This window comes from Eucyclogobius newberryi, unplaced genomic scaffold (genome assembly GCF_026437365.1).
Source record: "Eucyclogobius newberryi isolate DKJ021-1_F unplaced genomic scaffold, fEucNew1.0.hap1 SCAF_2, whole genome shotgun sequence".
Taxonomy (NCBI): Eukaryota; Metazoa; Chordata; class Actinopteri; order Gobiiformes; family Gobiidae; genus Eucyclogobius; species Eucyclogobius newberryi.
Genome location: NW_027315834.1, coordinates 37,549,880 through 37,557,645, shown reverse-complemented (window position 1 = coordinate 37,557,645; position 7,766 = coordinate 37,549,880).

Sequence of the window (7,766 nt, the reverse complement as noted above, 5' to 3'; positions counted from 1 at the left end):
GGAGGAAAGGGCCTTCGCCCGCATGAGGATTGGCCATACTGGACTCAATTGGTCACTGAGTAGGATAGGCAAACATCCGACCGGTCTGTGTGGTCACTGTCAGGTGCCAGAGACTGTCGAGCATGTGCTGATTTGCTGTGAGGCTTATGATAGGGAAAGGGCCGGGTTGGCCTTGTGGTTTCGGAATAATGGGCGGGAGTTCAATCTGCGGAACGTTCTGGCGATCCAGTCACAGGGTTTGTGTCAGGCTGTGGTTGCTTACTTATGTAGCACAGGGCTGGGTAAACGTTTATAGAGGTGGGGGGTGTTGGAGACTGAGCCGAGGATGAGGAGCAAGAGGATGTTCTAACGCGCTTGGACTTCGTGGGCCTAGAAACGCCAAAGTGATGGAAGAAGGACTTCTAACCGAACGTCAAAGAGGGCGAGGAAGGTGAAGAAGAGTCTCCCTGGAATAAAGCCGGTTGGTCTCTGACACAACAACTATTCTAGTCACAAAAACACATCATGACCTCATGGGCTTTGTACGCCAAAGCAATGGGAGGAGTACTTTTACGGACTACGACAGAGTCTGAGGACTACGAAACGTCTGAGGAATAAAGTCTGGCGGTAATGCAACACTCGGATGCCAACCGCCATAAAACAACAACAACAACAACAACAACTTCCTCTCGCCCCTCTTCCTCCTCTTTCTTCTTCCTCCCCGGTGCTTCATGGTGGCCGGCATCCACCCACTGTAATTGTGATTTCTGGAGTTACTTCCGTTGTTGTCGTTGCTTTCAATGGCGTCCGGCAGCCGTGCATCTACTGTGGACAGGAGACCAGCGACACCCCTACCTCCATTTCATTACTCTGGTTACTCTGATTCTCCAAATGTAAACTTCCTTTACTCTGACTCCCATTTAGCGCCTTTAGCGTGTTTTCTATTTCTGCCCATTCAAGCTCTTTTGTTCCAAGGAATCTTCCTGCAGCTTTTGCAATGATCCTGATCCTTTCAGTTCACATCCACCATAATGGCCTGACGCCATAGCTCATGTATCCAATGTACACCTTACTAGGCAGTTTTATCATTGCCGACAGGCTGTCACATTTTTCTCCAAACCGGGTTGTTTTACTGCCTAGCGTCCACTACCTTAGCTCCAGTTAAATTCTCCTTTACGTCATCCACAGTCACCATCGTAGGGACGCCTGTGATAACTCCTCTGACCATGTTTCTTTCAGCGTCTGAAATGAGAGCTGCCGGCCACCGTTAAAAGTAACAGAAGAAGCAAAAGAATGAACTAGGATCATCTCTTATATTTATGACCAACAGTCTGTTATTTTATTCAAGTTATCAGTCAGTTTCAGAATGATGAAGCGTTGGAACTGTTGCCACAACAATTACCAAATCTAAATATTGTTATTTGAATGGGGGGGCGGGGGGAAATCCTCAAATGTATTTATGTTTTTATGTATTTATTTGACAGGGACTTTGCACAATAAAACACAGATCAGAGTACCGGGACAGAGGCCAAGTGACAGCAGGTTAAGAGTGTGCAGGTAATCCATGAAATGGATATTGAAATCGTAATAATTACAGTTAAAAATATATATATATATATAAACAAAAATCAACAACCAGCAGAGAAAGCACCTCGTCAGTAATCCAACTACAAATGTGAAACAGTTTACATCATTCTTACAGACAGATCACTTGTGACAACACTCTTGATTCTCTTTTAGGCACTTCTTAAGGTTGAAGCAGTTCTGTTCAAATGTGGTGGACCTAAAGTTGACAGTCACAGTCTCCTCTGGTGGTACTAACTCTCACAAAAAGGTTGTAATTTTTGCTAACAAGATGACATTTTCAACAGTTAAGATTTTGTATTTCCTGGCAATAATACTTCCCCAGCACATCTTATAAAATTCCACTGGATATACAATTCCTCCACGTTGTGTTAAACACTGAATCATACAACACAAACTCACTGTTCCTGTACTTGACTGAAAGGTTCCCTCTGATCCTTTTCCTCCTGCCATCATCACAATCCAAAGAGACTTGACTGTGATACGAACTATGCTTAGGTCTCTGAAATAGCTAGTTTTTTTGTTTTGATCTAATCAGATAAATAGACCTGGTTAGACCTGTACAAAACACTGGTTGGACTCAGTAAAATATAGATCTGCATTATTAGTGTGTGTGTGTGTGTGTGTGTGTTGAGCAGAGGTGGAGACATACGCTATCAAGGAGGAGCTGGGAACCTAAAAGAGAGTTTCTTCAACCTCCTCTCCATTCACCACAGCATATTGTTCTGGTGTCTAAGAAATTATAAATTAGTGAGTAAAAATGTAGATTTTTAGAAATCTCAAACAAAAAATTCAGCTGCATTAATATAATAGTCATAGACAACAAAGGTGAAAAGTACCCACCATATATAAAGGTGGTGGAGAACCACCGAGCCACAGTCCTCTGGGACTTCCAGATACAGACAGAATGGCTTGAGCAGATATTATAGATATAGATATAGATATAGTAGGAATATCTTATCTTATCTTATATCTATATCTATATCTATATATATCTATATATATATATATATATATATATATATATATATATATATATATATATATCATTTTTTAACTCTTTCTCCTCATCATCCTCTGTTCCCCATTGTCTGAGACATTCACTGAGCATGTCATCTGTAGGAGCCTTGATGTACTTACGGATCTTGGACGTTTCGTCCTGGATAGTGGCTCTCATGCTCATTAGTCCCCGGCCTCCTTCTTTACGGCTAGTGTACAGTCTCAGGGTGCTGGATTTGGGATGGAACCCTCTATGCATGGTCAGGAGCTTTCATGTCTTAACATCTGTGGTCTGTATCTCCTCCTTTGGCCAACTGATTATTCCTGCAGGGTATCGGATCACTGGCAGGGTATCGGATCACTGGCAGGGTATCGGATCACTGGCAGGGCGTAGCTGTTTATTGTATATATATATATATATATATATATATATATATATATATATATATATATAAACCTGAACAGAGACACGTTGCTGTCTTTGATGGATGGATATTAAACTCCACTCTCTTATTTGAGGTTATAGTGCACATGTCTGTAATGTCTGAGCTTGCCTTTTCTGTGACCTCTGTTAATCACATTACGTTTATTTGGCTCTATGACTAGTTGATTTTATAGTCTGGAATTAATATTGAATGCTCTGCTTAAGATTGTATTCACTCAAATTACCTCACGATCTCAGGCCAAACCCTCGACTACACCCAAGAGCTGATGAGACCTAATCCACTGCAGATATTGAGAGGAATCCAAGGGGGGAATCTTTTGGGAATGTGTAGACGTAAGCTTAACAGTATGAACTCATTTACAAATAAATGTCGACATGTTCCAGTTGTTGAAGTAATTTGGCTAATGTTTGTAGGACTTTTCTTTGTTGCAATGTGACCCCACCTTGTAACGTTCTCCAACATAAACCAGTGTTGGGTATTTCCTTTTCAGAGAATCACACTCAAGCAGAGAGACAAACAACCATAACATAACAAGGGTGTAATGTTTGATTTTTCATCTGTTCTTCATCCTCAGCGCATGCAACTCCCGACAAACAACAGCGAGGCCTCGTCATGACACATCGTTCCTGCTCAGACACATGTCTCTTTGCCCATATCGCCCACTGGCACAGAGCTGAGAGCTGCTCTGGTATTACCAGCAGGTTCATTCTTTTATTTGTGAAATGCATCAGCGTAAACCAATATAAGTTTAGGTCATATTGAAATATATTCAAATTTGTCAAAACAATTATGGCTAAGAACATGACATTTTGTTTCTGTTCAATTGGCATCAACACAGCAGTTTTGACATAAGAGAAATCAAGTGAAATTTCAACACAGGAAAAACATGTTTAAGAACTTCAAAACAAAGTAGTTTTCTGCAATGCCATTCTCCTGGAGGACTCTGGCCCATGTCAGGATCACATTACTTTTCTATTATTAACACTTAATAGAAAAGCTCTTATAAACAAAACTTTTATTGTCAAAACCTCTCATATTCTTAATAAGGAATGCATATGAATATGACATTATTGCTTATGAGTGTTGCACATGAATATGACATTATTGCGTATGAGTATTGCACATGAATATGGCATTATTGCGTATGAGTATTGCACATGAATAAGACATTATTGCGTATGAGTATTGCACATGAATATGACATTATTGCGTATGAGTGGTGCACATGAATATGACATTATTGCGTATGAGTATTGCACATGAATAAGACATTATTGCGTATGAGTATTGCACATGAATATGACATTATTGCGTATGAGTGGTGCACATGAATATGACATTATTGCGTATGAGTATTGCACATGAATAAGACATTATTGCGTATGAGTATTGCACATGAATATGACATTATTGCGTATGAGTATTGCACATGAATATGACATTATTGCGTATGAGTATTGCACATGAATAAGACATTATTGCGTATTAGTATTGCACATGAATATGACATTATTGCGTATGAGTGTTGCACATGAATATAACATTATTGCGTATGAGTATTGCACATGAATAAGACATTATTGCGTATGAGTATTGCACATGAATATGACATTGCGTATGAGTGTTGCACATGAATATGACATTATTGCGTATGAGTATTGCACATGAATAAGACATTATTGCGTATGAGTATTGCACATGAATATGACATTATTGCGTATGAGTGTTGCACATGAATATGACATTATTGCGTATGAGTGTTGCACATGAATATGACATTATTGCTTATGAGTATTGCACATGAATATGACATTATTGCGTATGAGTGGTGCACATAAATATGACATTATTGCGTATGAGTATTGCACATGAATATGACATTATTGTGTATGAGTGTTGTACATGAATATAACATTATTGCGTATGAGTATTGCACATGCATATGACATTATTGCGTATGAGTATTGCACATGAATAAGACATTATTGCGTATGAGTATTGCACATGAATATGACATTATTGCGTATGAGTGGTGCACATAAATATGACATTATTGCATATGAGTGTTGCACATGAATATGACATAACGCCTTGTCGTTCAAGAAATAAATAAATAAAACAGCTGAAACAATATTTTTGGGGCTCAGTATTCATCATGTGCACATTTTCTTTTATTACAAATTATAGATACTAATTAGTTAAAGGCGAAATGGACGATTTTTCGGCGATTTGAGAACGCAGGCGGAAGTGCGCATGCACTTCCCCGTGCTGACGGATACAACACACACGTGCGTTTGTTTATTAGCGCAACGGAGCGCATCGCATCGCTTGTCTCCCGTAGATTTCTGTCCACTTCTGCGTCAGCACTATATTATGATAGATCCATGCGCTTAGGAAACGTGGCACGAAGCGCACGCAGCTGCAGGTGAGCGATAGGTGCGTTTTATGATTGATACGTGGCAGGACAAATGATTTATCCACGCCACAAGGAAATATGATTAAAAATTTGCTGAAAAAAATCGTCCATACCACCTTTAATGTTTCATTTGCCTTGTATTTGTTGCAGCTCATGTTTACTGGGATTCTGCAAGTATAACATTGTTTCAGTATCATCTTTTATAGTGATATTTTGACATTTTATCACACTTTTTTAATCGTGACAACGGGAAAAAAGTACTGTATAATCCCATCCAGACACGGGAAGAACATGCAAACTCTCTACAGAAAGACCAGGCCCAAGAATCGTACCAGAGACCTCGTTTTGCTAAGTGCTAACTGCTCTCTATGCTTATTCATTTACCAGGGCCGGCCCAGCCTATAAGCGAACTATGCAGCCGCGTAGGGCCCCGAGGCGTTAATAGGGCCCCCAATCTGGCAACCCGACTTATGAGAAGTGCAGGCGCAGCGTGCGCCACTAGTGTAGTAGCGCTGCTGGCGCGGCAGCGCCTAATAGATCCATGGGCAGCGCACACAGCGGTAACATATAACGCACAAACCGCATTTATTTGTAATGACAATCTAGCAACCGAGACACCAAACCTGCGCTGATTGGGCAACTTCATTGTGCGCGAGGAGCTCGAGAGCAAAACATAAACACAACAGAACGTGGTCCCTGCGTGGTCCTCATGTCCAAAGGACTATATATCCCCCCGATGCCGAAAAACGAAAGAAGAAACTTCTTGACGATGTAAAGAAACTGCAAACTCAACAACACTCTCCAGGTATTGAACTTCTCTTACAAAGAGACGGTTAATGCTGCTGTTTGAAACAACACGATTCTGTCACGTTAGTTCGCTCAGGCTGGAGGCGACGAGAGCTCTGCCCCGCGCACAATAATATGTCTGAATGAAAGATAATAAGCTTCACATTTACACCAGCCCCGTAGTGTTAGCTGCAGGTGAGGCCGGTGAGGGGCCTCTATGGTCCGGGTCACTAAGAGGCGGGGATCCGGTCCGTCTCGTCCAGAACCTCTGACGTGAGACTTTGGAGTGAACAGTGTGCGGCCCCTGTCCCGGGCCCCTGTCCCGGGCCCCTGTCCCGGGCCCCTGTCCCGGGCCCCTGTCCCGGGCCCCTGAGCAGCCTCAGTCAGAGATGAGCTGGTTTGAGTTTGCGTCCCTCTCTCTCACATCACCATGTGTGAGATCGATCGTGACTCGTGATGTCTGTTTTACTTTGACTTCTTAACGTGCAATAAGAGGAACGTAAAAGTTTATGCACGTAAGGTCCATCAGCCAATCACATCGCAGCATTGTTTCATGTCCAGTGTGTGATGTTCTGATCAGAACAAACATTTATATTCTAATTCACTTTTAATAGAGCAATAAAACATTTCAATTTATTTAAAAAGCATCATTAGACTATTTGTTATAAATTATAATAAATTGTGAAAAATAACCAGACATATTATAATTACGTCTGTTATAGAATAATACTATATATTTTTATATAAGTGGCAAAGCTGCAGAAACGCAGTCTCTTCACTATAGCTAGGTTTGGACCTTCACTTCTAGTTCTGTTCATTCTCTGAGAATAACATGTTTGCACTGTTTTATCAGTGTTAATTGTTAATCAAGCAATGCTTATGCTATTTTTTAAATTTAATATAACTTGTTTTGTCACTTTGGCAAGAAGGAACAGTTGGGAGCTGTAAAAGATAAATTAGTAAGGATAACTATTACTTTTACATTTTCAGTTAAAATGAATCAATTTGACCATAATTATTTTTCATAGCCAATATTGTATTGAGTAATTAAGTACACTAATGTATTAATAACTGGCTTTAGTCATTTTCTCCTGGCACAGTTTCATCACATCATCATTTTATAGCATTACAACCTCAACATTTTACTCTTACTTTAGCCGGCTGGACCACATTAAAATGCAGCAGAAAACCCAAAAAAGGTCTGAAAATCTCTGGGGGAGGGCCCCCAGACCCCCCCTGTTCATTAATTTAAACTGCTAATGTGGCTGTAGACCCTTAACGCCCACAAATACGTCCAAAAACATATCTGGCACGTGTGTTATTTGTTCAGGGAGTAGAGGTGATGTCAGCGGAATACCAAGTTGCATTGTGGGATTTAAGTTAGCAATATTTGAGCTTGTGAGGTGTTGAGAATAAACTAACTGGCAAACAGATGCCCTGGAGTTTTGGTCCGCTTTGTTTGCGTTGAAGAAAGTTCCCATATGTGAATTGTTTACTGACAATGGCAATAAAACTGATTCTGATGACGTGGTGAGGGGCCCCCAAAAATGTTTTCG